Genomic DNA, 12681 nt, shown 5'->3' with positions numbered 1-12681 from the left:
TACAAAGAGTTTTAGACCTGTATCTCTCTTGTGCCACCTTTTCAAGGCCTTTGAAAGAATGATACTGAACTGGATCGCAGAATATGTGGAGACTAAAATTATTCCAGAACAAGCAGGATTCAGGCCCGGAAAGTGCTGCTGCAGTCAAATTCTTAATCTCACCCAACATATTGAAGATGGTTTTGAACGGAAGGAAATAACAGGAGTAGCGTTCATAGACCTAACTGCCGCCTATGATACAGTTAACCATCAACGGCTACTCGCAAAACTCTACGAAACTACAAAGGATTTCCGACTAACAAGGTTAGTGAAATGTCTCCTCCAGAATAGACGCTTCTGCGTAACGCTCCAGTCCAAGAACAGTCGGTGGAGGGACCAAAAAAATGGGCTGCCGCAGGGAAGTGTCCTCGCGCCGATTCTATACAACATATACACCAACGACCAACCCATACACCAACAAACAAGGCAATTTATTTACGCTGATGATACAGCGGTGGCAGCTCAGGGAAGAACCTTCAATGAAGTCGAAGTGAAACTGACAGATGCCCTGGGAGACTTAGCTCTATACTATGATAAAAACCATCTGAAACCCAATCCCACAAAAACCCAGGTATGTGCTTTCCACCTGAGAAACAAGCATGCCCGAAGGTCGCTGGAGGTGGAATGGCGTGGTCAGATGCTGGAACACAACAAGACGCCAAAATACCTTGGCGTCCGTCTGGATAGAACTCTGTCTTACCGATACCACTGTCAAGATGTCAAGAAGAAAGTAAGTGCCAGAAATAATATCATCCGCAAGCTAACTAATACAAAATGGGGAGCACAACCACACACTCTCCGCACTTCTGCCTTGGCATTATGTGTTTCGGCCGCGGAGTTTGGAGCACCAGTATGGGCAAACTCTGCTCACGCAAAGAACGTCGACGTGGCTCTAAATGAAACGGTCCGTATAATATCGGGTTGCCTGAAACCGACACCTATCGAAGAGGTATACCCCATTGCTGGAATTGCTCCACCACCTATCAGGAGGAAGGTCACGTCAGATGTAGAACGGAAAAAGCAGGAGACGGACCGAAGACACCCCTTATATGACCACCAAACTCAGCCAAGCAGACTAAGATCTCGGAAAAGCTTCCTGAAAACATCAAGATCCATCCCCGAAGCGCCAGAGACGCGCCGAATACACCTATGGCAAGCGTCAGCTACCGCGACACATTTCCTCCCTCGGAGGAAATGGCTGCTGGACACAATTTACCGTATCCGACTTGGAAAGCGCTAAACAGACTAAGAACCGGCGTTTCACGTTGTGCTAGTAACCTGAAAAAATGGGGATACCAGGAGGACGATACCTGCGACTGTGGCGCGGTTCAGACCAGCCGGCATCTACTATCATGCACAGAGATGAGAGAGACCTGCACAGAACAAGACTTAATTATAGCAAATGACAGGGCCATCTATGTGGCCAACCATTGGAAATACAGAATTTAAAGTTGTTGGTGTTCCGGACACGGAAAATAAGTAAGTAACGATGAAACTTACACAGATCATATTAGTTTAAAAAATACAGAAGTAAAGCAACTTATGAAGCGGTAACGATTAATTTTATTTGAGATGCTAATTAAGTGGTGATTTTTACTATTTTTACCAAAAAAGGGACTAAGATTATTTGAGCGCAGCCTACTTACTTTTGAAGTTGAAAATTCTTTTTAGAAAACAAAAATAAAGCTTTTAAACACTTTAAAAAAGATGTAATGAGTTTTTCCTGAAAAGTGCTCAAGTAATTTTTTGGTTATTTCAAGTTGTAATATTTGATTTGGAAGTTGACAAATAAGAACTATCTTCTACTACGTCTACATATTTCATAATATACACTATTTTATTTCAGCTTTTTATAAGCTATATTTTTGTTAAGAATATTTTTTTCGATAAAATTTTTACTTTTTGAGTTATTTGCGAAAAACCCTTTAAAAACTTTTTTTGTTGAAAAAATGAATATATTCACTAGAAAATACCTCGAAAATATTGAGTATTGACTTACTAAAAAAACTCTACACAGCAAAAGTTGCTTAGAATTAGTCAGTTTATCCAATTCTGGACTTCTATTGAACGTATGTTTTTTCACCAAAAAAGGGGAGAAGGGGTGAAACAAAATCACGCATCGCATCGGCACACTATCACTCTTTTTCTTTGACATGTTAGCTACAGTAAAACCTCGATATAACAGACTAATTGGGGGAACGGGATGTCCGTTAAAACCGAAAGTCCGTTGTATACAAATAAGTTTAAAATCAATCAATTTTTTTTGAAATTATGTAGGTACTTTGTTTAGATATAGTGTACAAATCTGTAAATTTTTCTTACTTTTCTACTTCATCTAAAAACTTTCTGCAATATACCTACTCATTTGGTTGAAAAAATTATTCACTGATTCATGGGTTGAATAAACGATGTATTTTTTGGCAAAACATACAATTTATTAAAGTTGCTATCTTCTGTATTTGTTGCTAAAAAATATTCTAACAGACGAATTCCAATGAATGAGACGACGGGGTAGACAAAAGCTGAGGTGGAAGGACGGGGTAACACAAGATGCCGAGAAGATCGGAGTCGGCAACCGGAAAATGAAAGCAAGGAACAGAACAAAATGGCGTAGAATCTTGAAATGGTTGAGACCCTCCAAGGGCTGTAGCACCAAGATGATGTCGATGATGATGATGATCTTCTGAATTTAGAATACTTTCAGGTGAATTAGCAGGAGCTTTTTCTAAAATCGATTAACATTTCACCTCTTTAGGCGGTATTACCCGTTTCTTCTCTTGCAATTTTCTCACTGCAGGTACAAATCCTTTATAAACCAATTTTTGAAAATATCTCTGGTGAACCATGCCCTATTAGAGCTATAATATGAAGCCGGAAGATGATGCCTTTTGATAATTATATCTTTGACAACACTAGGTTTACGAGATTTACCAGCAATAAGTATTATTATAGTAGCCAATCCATGCGATCCATCGGCGTTAGCACAAAGCAGTGCTGAGATGTTTCCTTTTTGTTCTTCCTTGTAGAATTCGATTTTTCATATTTTTTTGCATTCAATTTTTTTTACATTTGATCTGATTTCTTGTCCGTTATATCCGAAGTCCGTTATACAGAGGTCCGTTCTATCGAGATTTTACTCTATGTGTATGTGTATGCCTCATGTCAATCCAAGCGGTTCTTGAAAATTGTGAAGTTTTGCAATATTTTACCGTGAGTGAATGGACTATAATGTATCCATTCAGATTCAACGGCTGCCCCTTTAACATAATGAACGCCTCCAGAAAAGATTTTGTTCGTACCACGATTCAAAAGTGATTTTACGGGATTAGCAGTATTCCAGGACTCGGTTTGGAAACTTCCTACTTGACCTGTAAAATATCACTTTTGGAACTTATTTCGGAAATGATTTTAATTCTTTATTTTTCTTTTATTAATTTTACATTAAGAAAATGTCATTCTTTGTCTTCTGGTCTATCTTTCCCTTAGTTCAATTAAAATTTTACAGCTATTATCATAAAATAAATCTCAAACTAATTCTGAAATTTAATATTCTTTAGCGACTAAGTTAAAAGCGCTAATGAAATGAGATGATTAGTTGTTATTTTTAAGGTACAGAGGTATAAACTTAGATTTGTATGCAATATGTAAATTCCTCTTATACAGAAATTGCAGGATTACATTCCTTATAGTTACGGATTCAGCCATTTGTAACTACACTCACCAGCACAAAATTCCGCCACTCAAAATTTTGGGTTTGACAATTTATAACTTTATTATTTTTGCTCCGATTTACAAGATTTTTGCGTCAGTTTGCAGGTATGTACATGTATTAATGTTGTCGTTTTTTATTGTTTCGATAACAAACATTTTTTGCTTAGATGGCATTATACGGGGGTGAACGTAAACGTTATATTTTCTCCTAACTTTAAAAAATTCTGTTGAAAAATTGGAAGGCGGATTTTGTTTCATCCACATTTCGTATTATCTTAGAGGTGTCACTAAGATTTTGTTTTTTGAATTATCCGAATATCTCTTTTCTTGTAAAAGCTGTAAATAAAAACACTGCTTTGAAGGTTTATTTAATTAAAAGTATTAAGCGCACTAAAATTAATAACACAAAACAAAATTAACAACAAAACAAAACAATTCAATAGCGGGTTCCACCTCTTGCAGCAACGACTGTTTGGCATCTAATAAAGATGTTATCCTTGCCTGGGGAATAGCCCGATATTCCTCTACCAGAGCCTAACTGTACCAAATTTTCTGGAGGCCTAGGATGACGGCGTATAGCAATTTTTAATTCATCTAATAAATGCTCAATAGGATTGAGATCTGAACTGCATTCGGGCCATTCTAATCTTATCAACCCAACCTCTATTTTATGAGTCAATCAGTGTTTTTATTTACAAAAAATTGTACAGCTCTTACAAGAAAAGAGATATTCAGATAATTAAAAAAACACAATTTTAGTGGTGCCTCCGGGATAATATGGTAATAGATTTTTTTTTCAATATATCTAAAACTATCAGAGATTTTTATTGAAAATGAATATGTGATGTGACATTCTTATGGTAGCAAAATCTTAAAAAAATAATAATGAAATTTGTACACCCAATAAAAAAAATTTATGGGGTTTTGTTCTCATGAAACCCTCCCAAACTTGTGTGTACTTTGCTGCTACTTAATCCATCCAACAGTCAACATCCATAAAACAGACGGCATAAGAGTAAATGGAGTCTTAGTTAACAACACCAGATATGCAAATGATACAGTAATAATAGCCGATAGTTTACAAGACCTGGAAAGACTCTTGAATAAAATAGTAAGATGTAGTAGGGAGTACGGACTCTCTCTCTATATCAAAAAGACGAAGTTTATGAAAATTAGTAAAAAGGACCATAATGTTAACGCAATCTTGATAGTAGAGGGCTAGCAGATAGAAAGAGTAAAAAAGTACACTTATCTAGGAACACTAATAACAGAAAATAATGACAACACTGCAGAAATCAAATTCAGAATAGAAAAAGCACGTTCTAATTTTATGAAAATGAAAAAGATCCTATGTAGCAAATATTTAGCATTACCTAACTCTTAAAGTACGCCTAACAAAATGTCACGTACCTATACAGTATACTATACTATACTATGAAGTGGAATCATGGATGTTAAATCTAGAGACAATAAGACGACTTAACTGAAATGTGGACCTATAGAAGAATTATGAGGGTTTCCTGGGAGATAGATTTACGAACAATGAAGTACTGAGAAGTATAGATAAAGAGATAGAAGTTAAACTTACAATTAAAGAAGGAAAGCTACAGTATCTCGGACATGTGATGCGGGGCGAGAAGTATGGCATCCTGTGACTCATAATACAAGGAAAGAATGGACCAAAGGAAAGAACCTGAGAGAATGGTTTGGATGCAGCTCAAAACAACTATTTAGAGCTACTGCCTCAAAAACTAAAATAGCTATGATGATGCCAAACTTCGTAGAGGAGAAAGCACCTGAAGAAGAATAATCCATCCAACACACCCGTAAATTACCGATATGATTGATGCTGCAAATAATATTATTAAAAAAAAATTAAACACATTTTGGGCAACATGTTTTAAATTTCTTTTAAATGAATTCAAACACATAGAATACCCAAGAATTAATTTACCGTTGTCTGTCCAAACAATCTTTCACTTATTTCCTGAAAACATGATTCAAATTTTTAATTAACCCACATTAAGTGGCCAAGAAACACGATACACAAAAAGTTACCAAACCGAGTTTCAAAAAGTTCTGCAAACTCATTATGAACTGGAATCGGATGTGAAGATCGAAGATTTCAACAACCGCCAGGTACCACCTAATTGTAATTGCTGTAAAGCCGACTTGGTACAATGCATTCTCTTCTATCTAAAATCGTAACTCTACTGGAGGTTGCACAGTATCGTACTAAATTAAAGAAGCATAATATTTTTAATCAAAAACCAAAAATTTTTTTAAACAAGACCAATTTTCTGTAGCGCCTAAATATTTCTAGCAATCACATTGATTAATTCTGTATCATTTTTCTCCTACTCTATCTTTCTACATAATATAAAACCTATAATAAGCCTTAACGTTGATCGTGAGCCTGCTTTCATTATAAGGATGGTTATTATTCGCCTTTTGAACGAAAAGTGTAGTTTTTGACACACATTATCATTTTATAGAATAAACAGAAAAATTTTAACAATGAATAAACATTTTCAATTTCGTTGCAATCCGAAACTGCAGTCGTATCACATTCTAGTTCAATCAGAGAGTACAGCAAGCGTCTCTACCAATTTCAGGGCTTCTTAGCCCCTCATCAGGAGATAAATATGCTCTTCTCTCTGACGGAACTAGGATAATACTCGGCGTGCAGTTACGGATTGCAACGACCGAAATGACAGGGATGCCCTAGCGACATCTGATAGAAAAAAGGTTTTAATCTAACAGCACATTAAATGATAATTAAAATACCACTTTATATCCTACCAGATTAAATACAATGGAAAACCTTTTTTCATTTTTAATTTATATAATATTTACTCTATTTGGACTACGAAGGGAACCATTCTCGCTGGAAATACGCCGGCTGAGTAGAAGGGATGTGAATTATAAATTGTAAAATTCCCTAATATTCCTATAGTCTCAGAATCCGTATAGAATAGAATAGAATAGAAATATGCTTTATTGTCACTGAAAATACAAATTTTATGGACAAAGCTTAATTAAAGCCAGAAAAAATAAATAAATAATATCTAACAATAACAATAACAAATACAATTTTCTGAAATTTGATAAATCGTCAATATAAAAAAAAATATACATAAATACAAAGTATAAGTTAATAAAGTAAAGAACAAAAAAAAACAAAATCGATATATTGCAACAATTTATAGAAATTGCAAAGTGAATATACAACAAAGTAAACTATTTATAGACATAGGAACTAATAAGTTTAAGCTGCTGCATGTGACACCCAAATATAGATAAGTTTGGTTACTTGTACATTACTGTAATTTCTTAGTTAGTCATTAAGAAACTCTTCTACTGAATAATATGGTCTTTTAGATAGATGAGCTTTTGTCATTTTACGGAACTTGGGGAAAGATGTTGCAGATTTGAGTTGTGAAGGAAGATGGTTGTATAGTTTTTTTGCGGAATATAATACAGATTTCTTTACTAACTCAGAGGACGGGGTCGGTAAATATACATCAAAATTTGAATTTCTGGTGGAGTAGTCATGACGAGGCCTTGCTGGAAAGACATGCATGTGTTTACGACTTAAGCAAACAGTTTCTAAAATATATAAAGATGTAAGGGTTAAAATGCCGTGATCTTTGAAGTAACTTCTGCAATGTGTTGTTCTTCTGAGGCCAAACAGATACCTTATTGCTCTTTTTTGTAATTTAAAAATAACATCTAATTGGGCAGCTGTACTAAAACCCCAAAAAGGAAGACCATATCGAAGATGAGACTCGAACAAAGAAAAATATGTTAGTTTAAAAGATGCTAAATTGAGTTCTTTCGAAACAGATCTTATAGCATAGCAGGCTGAGGCGAGTTTCTTACTTAACACATCGATATGAAGGGACCATTTGAGGTTGCTGTCTAAAAAAATACCAAGAAATTTTACAGAATCAACGGCAGAGAGCTGGCTGTTATTAACAAGTAGGGGTTGAAGAGCACTTTTATAGGATAATGCTACTGTCTTATCCACGTTAAAAGAGAGTAAATTAGAGTCAGACCAGGTTTTTATCATAAGCAAATCAGAAGTTATAGTTGCATGAAGAGATGCAATAGTTGAGTTGCTCCAAGTGATACTGGTATCATCAGCAAAAAGAAAAATTTTTCCATCGATTTTTTAATGGCTGCATTTTCAGAAACCTCGTATGGTGTAACCAGAGAAGGTTTTCTTTTTTTTTGGTAGGATATTAAGTGGTATTTTAAATATCATTTTATGTGCTATTAGATTAAAAAGTTAAATTTTTTTTTGAAAATTCTTATTAATAAATTAATGTTCTCCGTCAAAAAAAATCTTCTCCTTCATCCATACCATGACATTCGCTAACCTCAGTACCATTTAGGTATTTCTGACGTAACTATTGGGTATAGATTAACTTCGACTATTAAAGTAAACTGGAAATTTCATGCCACAAGGGTGTAACATGCTTTTTCAGTAAATTTTTAACGTCGTTCAACTTTTTTGGTTTTACTGCAAAACCAACTGGTATCTCCTTGAGACCGGCGCTTTTTAAATTTTTTTTCTGTAGTACAGTAAAATCGAGTTATCTACAACCGCCAAAAGAAGACACGACAAATTTTCGTTAATGCGGTGCAAGTGACCTTGAGGGTTTTTATTAGCTCTGTTCAGGTATACTTTTATTAACCAAATCTCTGTTGCAGTCTACTTCATCTCCCACAACTACCTTATTCTTAGTGGTTTTGCAGAGCAATAAGTGAAGTGAAGCTGTCCTACATTTCTTACGTAGGTTTTTACCATTTCCCTCCAGTTTATAGATCCAATCCTCCGCAAGCTTTTTTACTTTCCTATAATTTTTTAATACGTCATGATATTTTTTCATTGTTAACATTATCTTCTTTGCCTTCAAACACCGATCTATCGTTCGGAATATGCGGTACGTTGACATATGTATATGAATGACCTGTCACAGAAAACACCAATTCAATTTTTTTACTGACTTGTAGTGATGCAACCATTAGTAACACATGATGATTGTTTATATTTTAAATTTTGTCCAGGGCAACCATCTGAACCTTACTTCGTTGATTCTTGAACGTGATCTTTCAATACGGTTGGTTAGTACATTGCTCAAAATTGAGGAAACTTCATTTGATGACTTGCTCTTCATCTACTCTCCATGTGTAAACAGAAACATTTTCAGGATTCAGCTTTGAACGAGTAGTGCCACAAATAACGGACAAATGGTCAGCAATAGCGCTGGCGGCTATAGTAGTCTAAACGCTAACTTTTACCAATACCAAACCCTTTTGGCGATCAAATGATAAAAGAAAACCATGGTTTTTCTTCATTTTTCAAAAAAAAAAGAACAGTTTACGTTTCTTTTATGCATAAAAAATAATAATGTGCTGGGGTCCCAAAAATAATATTAAACGAAGTGTTAAAAATATTCCAGAGATAGTAATCTTATACTTTCAGTTCTTCGGCCAATGATGCACTGTGTAAACAGATAATTTGGCTATATTTAATTCACGTGGACGATATAGATACCCGGCAACTTTTACCTGCTATATAATGGGATTCCACAGGAACCAGCCACTTTATGAAAGGTTTACTTATCAAAGTAATTGTGATATTTTTTAAATCCGCCTCCAGTTTCAATCAGACATCAGGTCTCTGACTTTTAAAGCTTTGAAAAACTCTAACCACTCTATGCTTCGAAATTTTCAAAACTGTTATAAAAGTATTTTGTCAAATAGACGTAGCATAAATTCGATACTTAAAGGTCATTCCCCTGGTTCGGCTTCCCCTTTCTTCTGGTGGGACTTATTCTCTGGGAGGAATATTACAATCACAAACATACTTTGGTTGAGACGACCGGCTGTGATGATGAGTCATCGTTAGTTCATATCACTGCTTTCGAACAAGACTGGCACAATTCAAAATTTCATGTTTTTCAGTATAAGCAGTTAAAGTTTTTGTGTCGCAATTTATGATAAATAATATGTTTTTAGACTAGTATTATACACGATAAAAAAATCAAAATTTCTTTTGTTTAAAATTAACAGCTATGTAAGTCAAAATTTTACTACGGTTATCATAAATTTGTGTTTTTTTTATTAAAAAAATAGAAGTGTCGTTCTTTCAGGAAAACAAAAATACCTATATTTATGAACAAGAACGACACAAAATGAAATGGCGCAATCTTGTGTATAAAAACATCATTTTTCAATGGAACTTTACATTTTGAGTCATTGTTACAGGAATATATTATATGTAAAATTTTAAAACTGCTATGAATCTTTTTGGATTATCACAATCTTGCATGCAAAGTTCGACACTTACCCTATAAAAGTCACGACCAAACTAAATTGATACGTTTTTGTCCACAATACATGTTGCGTCTTGTCAAAATATGCCGATTTGCAGGAGCGCCATCTAGCGAATACGACTGCTAATTAGATAGAGGAAACTGTAGATAAATTCTACACCGTTTTTAAAACCTAGTGGCATAGAAAACTCTAAAATGAGAAATTTTGAGTTGTGCCGGTCTTGTTGGAAAGCAACGATATGCAAGGACTCGTTTTTGAAAATAAGTTTAATTTTTAACTATGATTTAAAGGGACAAGAACCGAGTTTGTCATTTAACTTTTTCATACATAAAAAGGGCTTCTCATAAAAAATACGAATTCACCACAAAACAAAAATCATTCGAAATGGTTTTGTCGTCTTTGTAACTATGCTAATGTAGAGACATTAACACTAGGAATCACTAGGTCCTATTACATATAAGAATCTGTTCTATGAGTTAATTTGCTAGCTTTTTGATGTGACATCAATATGTTGTTGACATCATTTTTATTTGGAATCACTACCTAGGTATTTTACTTCACCCACCTGATCTAGAACTTCACCCACCTGATCTAGATGGGCTATTCACCCACCTTATCTAGGTTTATTCCATTCAGTTTTATAAGACCTAATCCACCTAATTTACCCCTTCTGGTATAAGTATTCCATAATTTTGGACTTGTGGGGGCTTATGTTAAGCTTTACTACTAATATAATTTTCTTTAGACTAGGATATCTGCATTGACCAGGACATAATGTTTGTCACAGCTGAGTCTATAAACGAATTATTACCAAATTTCCCAAGAGAGGAGATAAGATCCCCTTGAAGACGGTCTTTAGGGCTACGTTTGCTGACACTGTATCTCCAAAAACGTTGCGTATACAGAGTTGGGATAAAGTATGGAACCAAGCAAATATCTTTGAAAGGAAAAGAACAATATTTATGAAACTTTGCATGCAAGTACAGTGACGCAAAAGGCATCTGTTGCCATATTTTTTGTTACTACTCCACTTACGGTTTCACCGGAAATACCCTCAACTTATTTAATTTAAATGGGACACCCTGTATATTTTTGCGGATTTTAAAAGAACTTGATATTTTTAATTCATACAAACCAAATTTGGAAGAAAAAACTATTAAAACAAGAAATAAATCACTTTAGAGTTAAAAATAGGTTAATTTATTTACGTTAGACCAATGATATTAAAAATAAAAAAAATAATTTCAAATGTTGAAAATATTTGCTGTTCACCTCATGACAACATGCAACCCTGTAGATAAATTCGTGAGTCACTTTTTGAAAGATTTCTCCACGTATTAGTTCACATTCATCAATTTATTCTTTGTCTCAAATCCTGCAAGCATGTCGGTCGCCTAACGTAAACACGTGATTTTCGATAGCCCCAAAGAAAAAAAAAACTAACTGATTGAGGTCCGGAGAACGAGCGGGCCACTCTATGAATCCTCTACGTTCAATCCATCGATTTGGAAAATTCACTTCCAAAAAATGAAAATTCACCATGACCAATTATCATTAATATTTTAATACGATCTTTTTCACTCAAATGAACCATATTTAATACAACTTATTTCTGTCAATTAGTTCAGTAACAGTTTTGCCTACTATACTAAATTCAAATAAGTCATGCAGTGCATGTAAACAACAATTTTAGTCTACAGTATAGATATAGATGGTACTCGTTTATTTCCTACTACGTTGTATTAATACAAAAAATTATTTACAGATACTTTTTAACAATTTTTTTTCTACCAAATTTGGTGTGTATGAATTAAAAATAACAAGTTCTTTTAAAATCCGTAAAAATACACAGGGTGTCCCATTTAAATTAAATAAGTTAAGGGTATTTCCGGTGAAACCGGAAGTCAGCAGATGCCTTTTGCGTCACTATACTTGCATGCAAAGTTTTATAAATATTGTTCTTTTCGTTTCAAAGATATTTGCTTGGTTCCATACTTTATCCCAACCCAGTATAAGATATGGCTTTTCAGCATGCAACCAATCCACCTGCAACTGATTTCGTCTACTGCTTTTTACACAATTGCTCTTGTGATTACTTCGTGAAAGGTGTTGTCGAATGCTCCCTGTATGTACATCATCCCAATCTGCATATCGAGCAGATTCTCTAGAGACTTTAGCACAACTATCATCTGACATATCGGTTTCAGGGACTTAGCATTTTCCTGTTCAGTTTTACCAGGATTAGGTATAAAAGATGCCAGTCATATGGCTATGTACCCCAGTTCTAAGCTAGCCTAAAGTATTATTCATAATTTTTTATTGGATAAATTCTATCCGAGCTCGATGGATTATATGGATTCATTGAATTTATTACTCATTTGATTTTTTTTTATGATCTATGACTTCTTTAATCATACGCTAGTAATTCCTGGAACCAAAGGTTATGATATCCAGTTAACTTCTGCTGCCATGTGTGCAGTGGTATCAGTTTGAATTCGGACAGGAAAGTGCATCCTGAAAGTTGTTTCAGGGTCTCTTCGCAATTCTGAATGTATTCATATTACTTATTTTGGGAAAAATATACTT

The sequence above is a fragment of the Diabrotica virgifera genome, chromosome 1, assembly GCF_917563875.1.
Source record: "Diabrotica virgifera virgifera chromosome 1, PGI_DIABVI_V3a".
Lineage (NCBI taxonomy): Eukaryota > Metazoa > Arthropoda > Insecta > Coleoptera > Chrysomelidae > Diabrotica > Diabrotica virgifera.
The sequence above is the reverse complement of the archived record's forward strand: the minus strand, read 5'-3'. Positions refer to the sequence as shown.